Source organism: Adiantum capillus-veneris, chromosome 16, assembly GCF_014529385.1.
Source record: "Adiantum capillus-veneris isolate H3 chromosome 16, ASM1452938v2, whole genome shotgun sequence".
Lineage (NCBI taxonomy): Eukaryota > Viridiplantae > Streptophyta > Polypodiopsida > Polypodiales > Pteridaceae > Adiantum > Adiantum capillus-veneris.
The window spans coordinates 82494992-82513893 of record NC_140946.1 but is presented as its reverse complement, the minus strand read 5'-3'; positions in this window follow the sequence as shown (position 1 = coordinate 82513893).

Here is an 18902-nt window from a genome sequence, read left to right as displayed (position 1 = left end):
AGGATTGGATTGCTAGTAGCCTGCAGGTATGCTAGTAAGCATCATACATCAAGATTCATGTAGTCTTATTTATATAGAAAATAAGATTTATTTTGATCTATAGGTGGTTACTTTGATTATGTTATAAGGCTATTTTAGTCAGATTTTAAATCTCATATTTCAGAGTCTTTATGCATTTTGAAGCGATTGAATCGCTTGGGTGTGGTTTTTGACTAGCGTGTATGGTGGGGAGGGTGCTGAGCAAAAGAAGTCTCCTCCCAAGAGAGACAAAAGTACTCAAAAAAGGATAGAGGGGATCCATCATCGCTCAACGAAGGCCACTTCCATTCACTAGGATCCCACTCCAACTGAACAAGTGGCCAAATCCACAGTCTCCAAAGTGGTGCCTCCTTAGTAGTGAAAATAGGGTCAACACAGGACCTCCTCTGGAAAGAGCGTATCACTCTAACAGGTTGCCAATGGGCAGTCAACTGTTGATCAAGCGAAACCTCACCTTGAAACTCTAGTCTGATGTGATTTCCATGATTGCCAATCTCCGCAATGCTAAAGAAGAGATTCTCCTAATGAGAGACAATTGCGTCTCTTGAGTGAAAGTACACCCATCATCCGGGATGAGAAGGTAAAAGAGTCTGTCCCTCAATGAGGGCGTGCTAGTCGGGTGGAATAGCCTTATCACTCTCTCTCATACGGGCAGCAAGTTCTTTGTGGATCTCGTAGTAGTAGCTCCAAGCACCTGTGCCCCAACCAAGGATACATTTGACCAACGGTGTAAAGAGTCTATTGTCCCATCATCCAACCAGCCCAATCAATGTGTCTCCTCTCGCCTTGCTGACGGCCATCTTTGTATGTCACATATGCATTCCATACAAGTGGCTACCTCGCTATCTCCTTGTGTAACCGGCTTGTACAACGTAGAGGGCAGTACTATTTCAATTACCTGTTAACTTTACACAGAGCACCGTGAAGAAAACAGAACATAATTGCGTCCAACGACTAGAATGTCACTGCGCACACGAGACCGACACCTTGTAAGCCCCAAAGTTGGCGCCCCTTTCGGTATTTCTTTATTCAATTAATAGTAGATGATCCGTACACTTAGACGAAACTCTCACAAAGCTGTCCAATCCTGGCGAGGGCTGAAAACGTAGGTTTTTGACCTGATTTCGGCAGCACAACGGGCAAAACCCTTGTAGGTCAAAAACACTTGTCTTGGACGGATTCCCTTGCAATTTGGGAGCTTTCTGGTTGAGCTGTTACAGAATTCCAGCGTGCTGTAATTTTTTGTTTTTCTGTTGTCGGGTTCCAAAACCTTGTACATGCATCCCAAGGCTCTAACGTAGCTTCCTTGGTGTTCCCTTGCAGTTTAGGTGCCTGTTTCAGATCGTTTTTAGCGGAGCGAACATGCCTATGCGCGCTCCAAGGGCTCTTGCACGCAATGGGACAGTTCCCCTGTGAATTGGACGAGTTTTCACGTGAGAAAACTCTCCAAACTCGCAATCTTCTGTGATGGAATTGTGTGTACCTGTGGGGGATTAGCAGTTAGCTATTCCGGTTCGTGTTCAGAAGGCTCTTGCCTTGGCAAACGCGCATAAACCCCCAGAACTGTACATATTTATTTGAGTAGCCCAACTAGTGGGGCATTACCATATGTGCCAAAGGGGGGAGAGAGATGCACGTGAGCAAATCATCGTGCTACATGAGACAGAGGAGAAGGCAAGCTTTCCATTAAAGCTGTCAACTTGCACCCAACACCCACTACTCATACACACTCTGTAGGGCACTTAATGAACGCCCCACCCTCAAAATGGGCGCCCCCTCTTGCTGAGGTATCTTGTAGATGGCTCTCCTTCTGCCAAGTGTCCAGTTTGCCCCTTTGAGTCAATTCCCTAGTTCTCACTCACTTATAAAGTTGTAAGTGACTTTTCGAGTGGCCCAGACTTCATTTGGCGCACACAGGCTTCCATACTCATCAGGATTCATTGCTAACTGGCCCGACCAGTCCCAGACTAACCGACCTGGACCCTCGATGTGAGAAACCTGTTCGGCAGTAGCCGTTTCACATAGGCCATGCAATGTCCACTTGCACCTTTTCAAGGGTTCCGAGGAAAACAAGTAAAAATATAAATAAATAAAAATATGTAGTACATATTTAGAAGAAGGCAATAGGTAATACACATCCTGGTGACACCTCGACACATGAAGGTGGTGGCAAATCAAAGCAAGATGTAATTCCTTCCAAATCTATTGCAAGCAGCGCATGGAGATGTATTGGAGAAAGCATGGTGCAAAAACTGTTGCCAAGTCTTGGCTCTCGGAAACATACTGAGAACTATAACTTTGCAAGCAATGCCTTGCTTTGCAACTTTGGGTCAATAATCCCCAATCCTCCCTCCTTCCTAGGCAAAATGATTTTGTCCCAATGGACTCGTGGTCGACGAGTGTCAGCCAATCTAGGCCACCCCACGAGAAGTTGTGTACAAGGTGCTTCAAACGCGCCATGATGCTTGAGTGAAGAAGTCATGTAGGATGTCGTGAACCAAGCCGTGCAGGAAGAACCTGATTCACCACAAGAGCTCTACCAGCCAGAGATAAATGCAAGGATGACCAACGACAAAGTTTCTTCTTGATAGACTGCAACACGGGGTGTAAAGTGTTGCTCAACCGACACAGAAATGCCGACATGGAAACCAAATATCTGCAAGTCTGCCCTCTAGGTAGCCAAGTGAAATTATAATGCGCACCCCATTGGCAATTTACATCGACTCCTACAAGAAAACTAAAAGACTTGTGCCAATTTATGGAGCACCACTGGCCAATCAAAAGGAGCAAGAGCATGGTAGATTGTCCAAAGTAGGTGTGCCATATCTTACAAAGAGCATAGTATCATTTGCATACTCTTGATCCAGCAAATTTGGCGATCTGCTAAAGGCACAACAAGGCCTCTTAGCTATGGAGTTCTGGCTGTGCAAGAAGAGAGATATGGCTACCAAAAAACAGAAAGAAGTAGGCTACCAGGGACATCCCTATCAAACTGTACGAGACAGAGGAAAGCACCATCCAATGTGGCCTCTAATCGTGACATTGCTAGAAGCAGCACGGTAAAATGCAGATACACCTTTGATCCACCGCAAGGGGAACCCCATCATCTGAATAGTGCCGGCCTCTAAGAAACCCCAATTTACTCCATCATAAGCCCATTCAATTGCCTCATAGAAATGAAGATGTTATCCAAATATAGCGGGTCCTGCACAAAACCTGCTTGTGAAGTATGGATGAGATCAGGGATAAAGGGTTTTAAGTGCATGCTGATCATGCGTGCAAGGATCTTATACACGGAGGACATGAGTGTAAGGTGCAACGGAAGTGAATGTTGAACTGTGCTAAAGATGAGTGCTCCAAACTGTGCTCAAGGTTCCTTTCACTTACGGAAGGAAGAGCCTTTCGTTCCTTTAGTGAGAGAGTGCAATGGACACAAACAAGTGGATGAACACTGTGAATGAAGGTGTTGAGACTGAGAGATAGAGAGAGAAGAATACGACACTAGAATGTTGTCAAACTCCTCCTCCGAAGGCCCCTCTCTCGACGACGAGAGGTCTATGCTATTGATTGCACAAATCTCCACAATGATTGGACTTGCCGACAATGTCGACAACGACGACAAGACGGGCTGAATCTGAGAAAGCTAAGGGGCTGAAATCTGCAATGAGTCTAAGTACTGCTATGCCGAGGTCGACAGTGGTGCCGACGATGACGAGACTATGGCTGAAAACTGAATGCTTCAAAGACGATGGTGACGACGGCTGTGGTTTGAAGGTTGAAAACACTGTCTCCTTGCCTTGCTACTGTCTTACTGCTGGAGAAAAGAGCGCTATTATGGTATTGGGGAAAAACGCTGGTTTGCTGCCCTTTAAAACGCTGAATATCAGCCCATGAAAAACGCTGATAGGGTTGCTAAATCTGCTGCCAAAAACGCTGAAAATGCTACTGCAAAAAAACGATGTCTCTGCTGCAATTTGCTGGTTCATGCTGATGTAAAATGCTGGTTCATTGGGTTGAAATCACAGGTCTTCAAGGGTGAAATCGCTGGTACAAGGCTGCTGAAAAACGCTGTTCATAAAGCTGAAAAAAACGCCAAGTTTGAAGGTGTGGTTCTTGCTTGAGAAGGTTCTCCAGAGGGCTTGCTGCACTGGGTGCCTGTTGCTCTCCTTTCCTCTTCTGCCAGAAAGTGCTAGCTCTGGTTTCCTTATATATTTTTATGCAAATTGTCCTACACAATTCCCAATAAAAGTCAATTAAAAATTATAAGTAAAAAATATCAAAAATAGGAAAAATAGATTTTTGCTCTTTAAAACGATCCTGATGGAATCTGATGGGATGTTGATGATCATGCTGGGTGTAACCCGGAGGATATGCATCTAATCTAAGTGTTTGGACATGCACGGTTTGCGAACAGACTCACAAAAGTGCCAAATCACTTCCTATTCTAGACTAACTTGACTGAACTGAACCCTGGTCATGCTGTAGCTTGTCCACGGACACATAGGTTTGGATGTGTCACGTGACATCTCCTCTCCTTTCAAAGTGAGGTACTGCAACCGAACTGTATGGCGTTGAGGGAGATCGCCAACAACATCCGGAATCCTTGAAAGGACTCTTCGCCGGCCCACTCTGATGTGTGGGTCGTGCGATGCTTGAACTTCATAAAGGTCTGCAACACTTGCTTCTATGGGCCGCGCCGAAAGCGACACAAAGTCATCGGAGACTGCTTCAATGCTTCCACGACGTAAGTCCACCTTCTTCAAGAATCTCCAAGGCTGAAAATTCCTGAAACCACTTCCAACACAAAAACATGAACATATCCATTCCATGTAAAGTGAGTGGAGCAAAACTCGTCTTCCTCAAAGACCGTGCATGCAATGTAGATGAACAAATAGACGGAGTGCCAAATTGTTCACCAAACATACGCAAACAATGAGATCAGATCTTGTCTTTTTGATTTTAATCAATCAACTGTGGCAAATCACAATGAAATTCCTATGCTTGATATGCTCTATCCTTCTTGTGCTCTTTCTACTACGGCTGTGTCGTGCCAAGGAAGAGACATGGAATGTGACTTGCTTGAATGCATACTTTTCATGAGAAATCCGCATACATCCGTGCTCATTCATGAGTGAATCGTGCTCAATGTACAATATGGCATGCCTATGAAAAGGGATCGCATAAAGACGTTGACTAAAATACAGGAAACAATCATGAATGAAACACTTGAACATTGCTGGCTGACTAATCCTGTGGACACATAATACTTCCTGTGAGGGGTCTCTCTGGACCTAGGCTCGAGAGCCAAGATCGCTTCTTTCTGAGGGGGTTCTATAGACCTCGACTCGAGAGCCAAGATCGATTCGTCGTGATTGATCGAATCTACAATGAGGTTAGCTTCACTAGAAAAAGCATCAACTAACCCATCATCCTTGTGAACAATCACATCTTGTCCCTGCTAATCATCATGCTCGTGCGAAATCACATCGTGATCATGCAAATCATCATGCTTGTGATTGTCATCCAAATCATCATGCTCATCATTATCATTCAAATCATCATGCATTATCATCATTCAAATCATCATGCTTATCATCATGCAAATCATGTGTGTCATACTCTTGAAGGCGCGGCGGTGTGTGCAAGTGATAGAGCACGCGAAGATGTGCAGGCCTTGAGGCTTGAAGCGGAGGCAATTGTGCTGGAGAAGGGAAGCGCTAGCAGAACGAAGAGGGAGAGAGAGAGAGCTCACGTTTTGGGGAAAACTCAATAAGTGAGTTTTGGGTTTTCCCACTTTTATTACAAGTGACCGTTAAAAAATGTTCCAGGTTCATATTACCTGGACAAAGTATAAAAATGTACAAAAAGGGGTTATTTAGGCCCTTTAACCCAACAACCTCTCACTTAAAGACATAAATGACGCCTTTAAGTTAATCAACTCCCACCAGCTATATGCAATGCTCATGTTGAGCCTTAGCCAGGACCCTTGGTGAGAACATATGCAGGTTATCCTGTGTATGATCTTAGTTAAGCTGACTAGACCATCCTCCAATACCTGTCGTATGAAGTGGTATCGCACATCTATGTGTTTGGTACGCGCAAGAAACATGGCATTTTTGGCTAAATAGACAGCACTCTGGCTATCACAACCCAACACGGGTGTATGAGCAGGCATGCCAAGTTCTTTTGCAAGTCTGCCCAACCAAATGGCCTCTTTTGAAGCCTCTGTGGTTGAAATATATTCAGCCTCAGTAGTACTCAATGCCACAATTTTCTGTAACCTAGAACACCAAGAGACTGCACCACCAACAATGGAAAATACATATCCACTCGTAGATTTCCTGGTATCCATGTCACCTGCCATGTCTGCATCACAATATCCCTGCAACTTTAAGTCACTTTTTTCCATAACAGATACACTTTGATTGTGTACCTTTCAAATATCTCAGAATGCATTTGACAGCTTCCCAATGCGCTTTGCCAGGATTTGACATGTATCGACTAACAACTCCCACTGCATAAGCAATGTCGAGACGAGTGGCAACCATAGCACATAAGAGAACCACAAGCTGATGCATAAGGGATTCCCTTCATTGCTTTCAATGCCACCTCATACTTTGGACAATCTGCTTTGTTAAGCTTAGTGTATGGAGGTAAAGGTACTCCAAGAGGCTTAGCATTGATCAACCATATTAAACCTGTCAAGTACTTTTGCAATGTACCTTGATTGAGATAAAAAGAGCAATTTCAGCTTTCTATCTCTTTTAATATGCATGCCCAAAATATGCTCTCCATCACCCAAATCCTTCATAGCAAATGTTGAATTTAGCGTACGTTTCAGAGCATCAAGACTATCTTATGTTTTCCCGGCAAGCAGCATGTCATCAACATAGAGAACAAGTATGATGGGACTACCATCTTCATCCCTTTTCATATACAAACAATGATCTGCATGGATGAGTTTAAAACCTTGAGACAACATAAAAGTGTCAAACTTCTTATACCACTGCCGTGATGATTGTCTCAAACCATACAGAGCCCTTTTCAGTTTGCATACAAGTTCCTCACGTGTAGGAACTACAAAACCTTCAGGTTGTTTCATGTATATGTCCTCTTCAATGTCACCATGCAAAAGCGCTGTCTTTATATCCATTTGATTCAATTCCAAATCAAGCACCGCAACGAGAGCAAAAAGGACAGTAAAGTTGTAAGCTTTACAACGGGAGAAAAGATTTCTTGAAATCAATTCCTTCTTTCTGTGCATATCCTTTTGCAACCAATCTTGCCTTGTACTTGGGTTTTTCATCCACAATCTTAATCTTGTATACCCATTTGTTAGGAAGAGCCTTTCTCCCTTTAGGTAATGGCACAAGATCCAAGTATCATTTGCATACAAGGATTTCATTTCCTCTTGCATTGCAAGCTCCCACTTACTGCTTGACTCACATGTCTTTGCCTCTTTATACATAAGAGGCTCTCCCTCATCTGTCAACATAATGTAATGCAAAGAGGGATCATATCTACTCACAGTCCGTCTTGGACGAGTAGACCGCCTCTCACCCAATGATCCACATTATCCGGTAATGGGTCTACATCAGGTGGCATAATAAAATCATCAACAATGGGCTGCTGTACATCATTTTCAACATTGTTTCGTAGTTGCAGATGCCTTTAGGAGCCTCAATTTGTTGTCCAACATCATCTGGCTCAAACACACACACTGGATCATCTACATTTTCAGCCATATGTGGTGCATTCTGAGGGTCAAAAATAGGCCTAACAAGTGGCTGGTCATGTTGAAATTTGACCCTTTTTGGTCATGCTTTGAGGAACAATTGTTTTGAAGCAGCCTTGCCTCATTAAAAAACAACATCATGGCTGCGTACAACCCTTTTGAGGTGAGGTAACCAAATCTTGTAACCCATTTCACCTTCTTCACCATATCCCATGGAAAGGCTTTAGTGGATTTGGCATCTAGTTTACTCTTGAACGCGGGTCTGACATGCACAAAACCCTCGCAACCAAAAATAATGCGTAAGTGATCATATGAAGCAGGCTTGTTAGACCAAACCTCTTCAGGGATGTCACCTTTCAAAGACATGTGAGGGGATTGATTGCATATTGGACTGTAGTTTCAAAGCTTCTCCCCAAATCCATGAGAGAGATTAGCTGTGGACAGCATGCATCTCACCCTCTCACAAAGTGTCCTATTGAATCTTTTAGCCACACCATTAGAAGAGGGGATTATGGCACAGTAAGATCCCTCTTAATTGCCCAAATTTTTCACAAAACTTGTTAAATTCAGCACTTGTGAACTCCCCCCATTGTCTGTACGCAGGCATTTTAGCTTTCTACCTGTTTTGGGTGGTCACAATGCATGAAATCTCTTAAACGCAGCAAAGGTTTCATCCTTAGATTTAAGCAAATAAATCCAATTTTTTCTAGAATGATCATCAACAAAGAGAAAAAATAGCATGCACCTCCCATAGACTTAGTAGGCATGCTACATACATTAGAATGTACAAGATCAAGCACACAAGATTTACGAGAGACACTAGAGTAATAAGAACACTTTACTTGCTTGCCATATTGACATTCATTACAAAAATCAAGCTTTGTGCCTTTAGCATCAAGCTTGTTCAAAGTACAAAGCTTAGAAAGGTCCTTTGGCTCATATGACCAAGCCTCTGTGCCACAACTCCATGTGAGAGTTAATTTCAGCCTGCCCAACACGGCCTTTCCATGCATGCAGTAAAGTGTCCCTTTGTTTGGTGCCCTTTACAATCAGCCTTGAGCCTTTAGTCATTTTCCATGATCCTCTCTCAAACAAGATGCTGTAACCATGCATATCCATCTGACCCCAACAGAAAACAGACTCTTCTTGATTCCCCGCACATATCTAACATCATGCAAGACAAGCTCATTTGTGCCATCTATGGAGAGATGCACAATGCCAATACCCTCAATGGAACATGCATGATTGTTTCCAAGGTATACATGGCCGCGTTTGTTTGCATCAAAAAATAGAGAAAAACTCCTTGATAGAAGTCACATGAAATGAAGCACCGGAATCAACAATCCAAGTCTGGGATAATGCATCATTGACAGTCAACAAAGTATCAATAAGATCACTCATGTGATCTGCATGTCCTATGAATGAACATTAAGAGAGGCATCAAAGTCATAAGCATCATCATTTGACAAAGTGGCACACAATATGTCCTCTACATCTGACATCTCCTCAATCACAACACTAGAAGCCACATTGGCCTTCTCTTTGTCCTTTGAGCTATCCTGTGCATCTGTCTTACTTCCTTCTTCTCTTTCTTTTTGTCTCCGCCATTCTTTTTCCGTTCTAACTAGGCTTTGTAATTCCTGCAATCGGTTTTCTTGTGACCTTTCCTGCCACATTGATAGCAAGTCACATCACCCTTGCCTTTGCTGGAATTTCCCCTTTCCTTACTTTTACCCTTACTCCTTTGTGCATAAGCATTCTTCTTTTCTGTCCCTGCCTCTAACCATGTTGGCAGAGCTGCCTCCTCCCTCCCTCTCTCCACTTGCTTTCCTCCCGATTTCCTCATTCAAGATAGAAAAGACGATATTAGGTATTTTGGTAAAAATCTCACATTATGGGAATCTCCAAATCGACCGAATTCATGTAATTTGGGAATTTTCCACTTAAAGTGGGAAAAATTGAGGTGTGTGGCTAGTAAATAAAGTGAAAATCTCATAGGATTGTGGTGTTGATAAACACCAAAAGTCAAGAGGATGTACAACACATGGATTTGAATAATAACTATAAATTACATAAAACAAAGGAAGATACAAAAAAGATTTTGTTTACAAATTGACTAGTATAGTCACAATAGAAGCTCCACATAATTCTACTCCACATTTGATACCATATCTGAACTTTGATCCAAGTGTGGCTGATGTGCACGAGTGAGGCCTTCTTTGGCTTTTAGAGCATGTCTTTCTGGAATCTTTATTCTAGAAAATGGTCCTTCTTTGTTGGGTCTCCAGGACCAAACAATTGCATCTATAGTTTCCCACACTTGTGGGTCCTTATAGTTGACAGCCCAATAACCCTTCCAACAATTACTGTAAGCTTGAGTATCTGTCATCCCACTTTTTCTCGCGCAAGGTGCCCAATATTGAATCAAGAGTTTTCTGTAGTTTGGTGATGTAGGCTCATTATCAATGTCAGATAAAGCCATTGCAAGCCACACTGGATAGATTTCTGTGTCACTCGGAACAAGCATAAGAAAGTCACCTTGGTGCACATCAGACATAGGGTCAAACTCTTCCCTTGGCCTATCTCGTTGAGGCCCACAAAAATGATCGTTCAACTCTTCAAGGCCTAGGAATCTTTCTGCTCCTTGTTGCAAATTCATTGTAGTGCTTTGTAGGTGAGAATATTCTTGAGTTTTTGGCCAAAACATTTCATACAAGACTCCCTCTGATATGATTGCTTTTCCAATCTCTTCAATTACCTTACTCCAATAATCTATCACGGGTCTATAATATCGCGGAATACTTGAACCATTCCCTAAATTTTTCCAAAATTTTATATAGTTCTTTAGCCCCAAAATGACTTCTTCGTGGGCCTTGACATACTCCGCCATTTGTACTAGAGGTGGATCTCCATGTGGTAACATTGGCTTGCCTTCTGTGTCTGTTTTCCAAAGGCGAATACTTCCACTCCAACTTGATACACCTACATGTGCCTTATATTGCATCATTGGTGTCTCATCCTGCATAAAGAACCTGAACTGAAGCGGTTTGGAATGTCCAACAAGTATGTCTTGTCCATCACAAAGATAGCCATCACAATATTGCTTGAAATCGGGATCTTTGTGAGAAAAAATGGAGCTGGAGATGAAGATGAGCTGTTTCGTAATGTATCCATCAAATGTGGCAAAGTATAGGTTTGTGTAACTCTCAACTTCTCTGAAAACCTACTAAACATGGCGTCTATGTCCTCATGTGTATGCCCAACCATTAAAAATCCCAGCTGGATGGTTTTGAAAACACCCCTTGCAACAAGCATTGACAAATAGGCAAATAAGTATCGATTTTTGTTTTCCCCTGCACAATTATCCAATTGTAGCAACAAGTTCTCTGGCAATCTGCGAAATGTTGACCCCAATTCCTCTTCTGCAATTTCTGACGACTGCACAATGGGCTCTTTTCCATCACTCAAGTTATGGTAGTCCAAAGCATCCCTTGAGTTCAAAGCATGTAGTAGTGAAATATTGCTCCTTGGAAGTCCATTTGTTACTAGATCACCAAGAGGATGCTTATCTATCCTCTCGAGGTTATGTAAACAATTAGCAATTGAGCCAATTGTAAGATTTGGATCAGCTGGCCACAAACCATTCAAGACAAAGTGTCCGTAATGACCTTCTCCATGTCCATGAGTGATCATGCCAATCAATGCCACCTGCAGATTATATCCTGAATCCACACCCTTGGGAACAATGCGTAATCTAGGAATGGCAGTCTTCTTTTGATCCATCTTATCATGGATTATGCATACATATTTTTGTGGTTGAGTTTCTGAATACGTGCGCCATGCATAATATAGGCTTCTGCAACTCTTTTGTTGTGCCATGTGAACTTCTCTCTCCCTCAAGAGAAGAGCTCTCTCTTCAAGAGAAGGTTTAGCTTCTAACCTTGCCTTGATTGAGCTACAAATATTGCACTTAGAGAACTCACTCGTCTTTGTTAAAGTGACATGTGGGTACTCTTTGTTCCAAATTCTACCAAAAGAAGATTGGGATAGCTTCTTCTCATAGCCCATTTGGTCAAGTGTCGTGTTGATTTCACATAAAATATCCACTTGTTTGTATGTTGATGGAATCACCAATTGAGTCTCTCTTGAGCCATCTAGCAGTGTTCTACTTCTATGTGGCATCTTCTCAGAGTTGTTTTCCACAAACTCATTTAGTAGTGCTCTTGCTAAACTAGTATGTTGAAGTCCCCTTCTCAATGTACATGTGTTCCCATGTACATATTGGCGCACACCATTTTCAAAGTTCTCCTTGTATCGATAAAATGATGTCTTTGGTATTCCATGTAGCTCATACCATGCTCTACAACAAACAATAGAGCCATTTAGCCTGAATTGGTATCGTGACTTCTCATCTTTCTGATAACATATAGAAAGAACATCATAAACATAATTAGTGCGATGATTTTGAGACTCCTCCCCAAAATTGTTGTTAACCTTGTCACACATATCACGATCTGCAAATTGGCAGCATTTTTGTGCACAACAATCAATGCATGATACCCTTTGAATTGATTTGTTTGAAAGGTAAAAAGTCGAAGCTGGTGCTGCTTTTGATTTTTGAGTCCTGTTCATGAAAGTGTATCGTCTCTTCCTTGACAACTGGACAACATTACTCCCATCAAGTTTTTTTTCCAACATTGCCATCGTTGGATACATCCTCATATGTAGCATGCATGCCATCAACAAACAAAGCGTTGTAATGGGCTCCCATTCAACATTGTTGTCTGCTTGATGGGCCACTTTAGCAAAGTGATGCTACCCACTTCAACCACATCATCAATGCTTGCATTTTCTCTTTCAATACCCACACCCACACAATCAGGACCAAGTTCCTGAAAGTTGACATAATCATGTGGAAATACATATAAGATGGTCCCTTCATTCATGGTTTGCATCATTGTGTCATCTTTTAAAAGGACCCTCTGATTTCTCCAAGACTCTCGAATCATTGCTTCAAATTCTGGGCTTGTCATAGGTATTGCATCTGTAACTAGAGGATCAGAATGATCATGTTCTTCATCACCATTGTAGCTTTCGTGTGGATCAATTAAGTTCCCATTTAATACAAAAGATTGCAAAAGAAGCTTTGACCATCGAACAACACTCCATAATGAGCCTTGGAGAGATGAAGTATCCATTGTAGGAAAAGGTAGGACCACATCCTTCAAGCATTCCTCCACTAGTATGGAGACATTTCCCAGCCCTATCTTTGTACCACCACAAGTGGAATCTGGATCTGTTCTACACACACAACCAATACCAACGATTTCATTGTCAAGTATCATATGTACTTTCTCCCCAGATTCGAAGTCCATCCTGTAAGTAAAAAGATTACATTGTTAAATCCATAGTTATAGAAAAATACTCTTCAAACAAAAAATCATGCTACAACATGAAAAAGGTTTGCATAGGTTGGACAAGTGGTGAACCTTGAGACCAAATCCTCCTTGCTATATTAATGGAAGCAAGGTTGGACAAGTGGTGGACCTTGAAACCAAAGCCTCTTTGCTATATGAGAGCATAGGTGGACAAGTGGTGGACCTAGTTGTAATACCCACTGCCACCTATCAACTACTATAGGACTATGCTTTCCAATGTCCAAGTATCCCTTGAGTCTTTCAAGGTTGAACACGTGGTGGACCTTGAAACAAAAATCCCCTTTCTATATCAGAGCATAGCTTGGACAAGTGGTGGACCTAGTTATAATGCCCAATATCCAAGGTGAAATACCTTAGGACTTTGCTACCTTGCTTGCCAATGTTTACGTAGCCCCTCATTTCTTTAATGGAAGTAAGGTTGGACAAGTGGTGGACCTTGAAACCAAAGCCTCTTTGCTATATTAGAGCATAGGTTGGACCTAGTTTTAATACCCACTGCCACCTATCAACTACTATAGGACTATGCTTTCCAATGTCCAAGTATCCCTTGAGTCTTTCAAGGTTGAACACGTGGTGGACCTTGAAACAAAAATCCCCTTTCTATATCAGAGCATAGCTTGGACAAGTGGTGGACCTAGTTATAATGCCCAATATCCAAGGTGAAATACCTTAGGACTTTGCTACCTTGCTTGCCAATGTTTACGTAGCCCCTCATTTCTTTAATGGAAGTAAGGTTGGACAAGTGGTGGACCTTGAAACCAAAGCCTCTTTGCTATATTAGAGCATAGGTTGGACCTAGTTTAAATACCCACTGCCACCTATCAACTACTATAGGACTATGCTTTCCAATGTCCAAGTATCCCTTGAGTCTTTCAAGGTTGAACACGTGGTGGACCTTGAAACGAAAATCCCCTTTCTATATTAGAAAGGTTGAACACATGGTGGACCTTGAAACAAAATCCCCTTTCTTTATCAGAGCATAGCTTGGACAAGTGGTGGACCTAGTTATAATGCCCAATATCCAAGGGAAACACCTTAGGACCTTGCTACCTTGCTTGCCAATGTTTACGTAGCCCCTCATTTCTTTAATGGAAGCAAGGTTGGACAAGTGGTGGACCTTGAAAGCAAAGCCTCTTTGCTATATGAGAGCATAGGTTGGACCTAGTTGTAATACCCACTGCCACCTATCAACTACTATAGGACTATGCTTTCCAATGTCCAAGTATCCCTTGAGTCTTGCAAGGTTGAACACGTGGTGGACCTTGAAACCAAAATCCCCTTTCTATATCAGAGCATAGCTTGGACAAGTGGTGGACCTAGTTATAATGCCCCTCCTTTCTTTAATGGAAGAAAGGTTGGAAAAGTGGTGAATCTTGAAACCCAAACCCTTTGGCTATATATAGAGGATATCTTGGACAAGTGGTGGGCTTAGTTGTAGTATCCAATGTCCAAGGTCCAAGGTGAACTATGTAAAGACCTTACTTCCAAAAACAAAGTCGTACAAGTGGTTCTCCTTGAAACCAAAACCTCCTTAGTGTATTAGAACATAGCTTGGAGAAGTGGTGGACTTAGTTGTAATGGTGAATGTCCAAAGCAAACTATTATAGGACCTTGCTTCCCAAATCAAGTTTGGACAAGTGGTGGATCTTGAAACCAAAACCCCCTTACTCTATTAGAGCATAGCTTAGATAAGTGGTGGACCTAGCTGCCATGGAAAATGTTCAATCTGAACTGCTGCAGGACCTTGCTATTAAATGTCTAAGTAGAGCTAGCTTCTTTAATGGAATCAAGGTTGGGAAAGTGGTGCATCTTGAAACCAAAAGCCCTTTATTGTATTAGAGCATAGCTTGGACAAGTGAGGGACCTAGTTTTAATGTGTGATGTCCAAAGAAAAGTATTACAAGACCTTGCTTTCCAATATTTGAATTGGTCAAGTGGTTAAAACTAAGTATAAAACTTTGACCATTTTCTTCTCGAATTGCCAAAAAGCTAGTTTTAGACACCCCTAAATGAAAATGGTTTAGGGTGGCCTTAAACAATGTTTTTTCAAAGACTTGAACAAAAGGGTTGCCGAAGAGTAATGACAATTTATTGTGGCTTGAAGTGCCTGAGTATGTGAAAACAAGCCTAGGTTTTCCACGAGGCAAAAGGTGACATAATAAGAACATTGGAAACTTAGGATTGACCATGTGGCCTAAACTTTGGCAAGTGAAGTGGTGGCCAAGTTTTGTGGCACAGTGTGCACTTGGTCCTATATGTGTTGACCACTTGGCTAAATCTAGGACCATAAGGCCAAACCTTTGGCACCTTAAATATAGTATGGGACATAATCTAGAACTGCTATAGTAAATTAGTAGTATAGCTAATATGTTAATATTTGTATTATATTTAAGTATATGCTAATATAATTTATGTTCAAAATTTCACTAATGAAGAATGTTCCCATTTAGCACTCCAGATGCGGGGTCTTAGGGCAATGCCACAATGGGGTGACAAGGCAGCGCTTCCACGTGAGGTTTGGGGGTAGCGCTCTTGATGGGGATGTGGAATATAGCGCTCTCGATGGCGGGCTTGGGAGGTTGATTTTGGGATATTGTTCTGGGCGGGGTCCTGGGCAGCGCCCCGGGCGGGGTCAAGGGGCGGAGCCCCTTGTCGCCTCCCGGCGCGAGGGCTCGAGGGCAGCGCCCTACAGCGCCAAAGATTTTTTTTTTTAAAAGTGAATTCCTAGTATAGAGTTACGCATGTTTTTCATATTTTCAACCATGATTTCTTTAATTTTGGCCGTGTGAATTGGTTAATTTTTTATATTGCTTTTGTTTTTTTTAATCCTATGATAAAACATGGACTTGTAGCATACGTGGCATTCTAATAAACCCTATCAAGATTAGGCACACAGAGAGCGCACGAGCAACGCACACAGAGAAAGCAGGCGAGCAGCAAACACACAGAAAGCGCACACGGATCGCACACAGTTGGAGTATACGCGCGCGTAGAGGAGCAAGCTCGGCATCGTACACAACACACAGGTGGAGTGCACAGGATTGAAAGTTCGCGCACAAGATAAAGAAACAGCAGCGTACACAACGCTTTCCAGAAGGGCAGGATCGGGCAGTCTTCTCAGGAGACATTGCACACCTCACGAATAGAGAAAAAACAGGTATTTCTCTCTCTCTCACTCTCTGTCTTTCTCCATATAGAGAAGATGGTTCTCTGTAACTCTTCTTGCACACACACTCTCTCGTCAAAAGACAGAGATACATAGTTTAAAAGTATCCCCGCACACATACACATATTCCCACACATCGTCTTCCTCTCTTCCACATACATAACCACAGTGAAATCTGTTATCTTGCTGTCTCTCTCTTGAAAATACATGCACATATTCCCACACATCGTCTTCCTCACTTCCACATACATAACCACAATGAAATCTGTTATCTTGTTGTCTCTCTCTTGAAAATACGTGCACATATTCCCATACATCGTCTTCCTCTCTTCCACATACATAAACACAGTGAAATCTGTTATCTTTCTCTCTCCTCTCTCTAAAAAACAGGTATTTATCTCTCTCTCTCTCTCTATCTATCTCTGTATCTTGCTATCTCTCTCTTGAAAATACATGCTCATGTATGTGTGCGTCTGTGTTATCTATGTGTATGTATGTATATTTGTGTTATTTCATTGTAATACTCATACATAATGCAGATACACAATTACACTTAATTACGATATGCACACATAGTATATATACATACATAAATATCACAAATAACTAACACATTGTAATACTAGTAAAATTGAATGGAAGACTTACTTGCGTGATCTGTTAAAGTCGATTCTTGTAGCGAGTTCTGGATGTATGCTGAGTTGATTTTCCTCTAATCCATTTGTAGATATGATTGTAACTTCTGTTTCTCAAAAATAGTAGTGTTGTTTAGTGATACACCTAATGGACATAAATGGTTTAAACTAGGACATGTAGACCAAAAATACGTGTATTTCTTTGGATGAATATATACACTTTTTGGTGACCCTTACCACAAGTGGTGGACCTTGAGACCAGTGGACTATAAGGACCTCCAAACAATACCTTGTACACTCAATCCTTCTTGGTATCTAGGTTGGACAAGTGGTGGACCTTGTTCAAATTCTCTAACCACTCTCTCTAACATGGTGACATAATTTAGGTGTGATAAATTCATATCTATGCAAACTAATATCAGTTTAGGCTTGTTAATTTGAATTTGTTTGAATTTATGTACAATACAATATAATGATTTGAGGTTTGCATATTTGAATTTAGGTGGTATAATGATATCTTTTTGTGGTAAACTTGAATTTAAAATCAATTTCACGTGGAATATTTTAAATTTAAGTAGTAAAATTTAAATTTTTATAAAAAAGTTTGAATTTTAAAATTTGGGCGGGATATTTTAAAATTTAGGCGGGATATTTAAGATTTGGGAGGGATATTTTAAATTTAGGCGGGAAGGTTTTGAATTTATAGCGAGATCTCCCTTACATAAGAGATTATAGGTTGGACAAGTGGTGGACCTTCAAGGTAGAGCATCCGTGCTACTGGACATGATAGGTAGGGAATCTAGTTGAATATTGTATGTATAATATATATGTAATAGATCTAGCTTGGACAAGTGATGGACCTTGGAACAAAACCCCATGTAAAACATATCATGCACATTCCAAGTGGTCAAAAACAATACCATTTAAGATATATCCTTATAGGTTGGACAAGTGGTGGACCTTAACACCCAGATATTCTTCATATAATGACATAGAGTGGAAAACTGGTGAATCTTGAGACCAAACCATGCTACTAGCGATAATAGCTTGGACAAGTGGTGGACCTTGAAAGTAAACCCCCCATCTACGAAATATCGTGCGTTTAAGGTATTTCGATGGAGCCTAGCATCTTGGAGACATCGTGCATCTTGCTTCTCTTCATGTTTCAATGGAGCCTATCTTGGACAAATGGTGGAGCATCCTTCTCTCCATGTTTCAATGGACCCTAGCTTGGACAAGTGGTGGACCTTTGCTTCTCTCTATTATTCAATAGAGTTAGCTTGGACAAGTGGTGGACCTTGGAACCAAACCGCCATGTAAAACGTATCATGGTCACTCCAAGTGGTGAGAAAGAATAACCTTTAAGATATAGCCTTATAGGTTGGACAAGTGGTGGACCTTAACACCCTAATATTCTTAATATAATGACATAGAGTGAAAAAGTGGTGAATCTTGAGACAAAACCACTCATGCTACTAGCACTAATAGCTTGGACAAGTGGTGGACCTTGAACGTAAACCCCCCATGTTTCAATAGAGTTAGCTTCGACAAATGGTGGAGCATCCTTCTCTCCATGTTTCAATGGAGCCTAGCTTAGACAAGTGGTGGACCTTTGCTTCTCTCTATGATTCAATAGAGTTAGCTTGGACAAGTGGTGGACCTTGGAACCAAAGCCCCATGTAAAACCTATCATGGTCACTCCAAGTGGTAATAAAGAATAACCTTTAAGATGTAGCCTTATAGGTTGGACAAGTGGTGGACCTTAACACGCGCATATTCTTAATATAATGACATAGAGTGGAAAAAATGGTGAATCTTGACAAAACCACTCATGCTACTAGTGATAATAGCTTGGACAAGTGGTGGACCTTGAATGTAAACCCCTCATC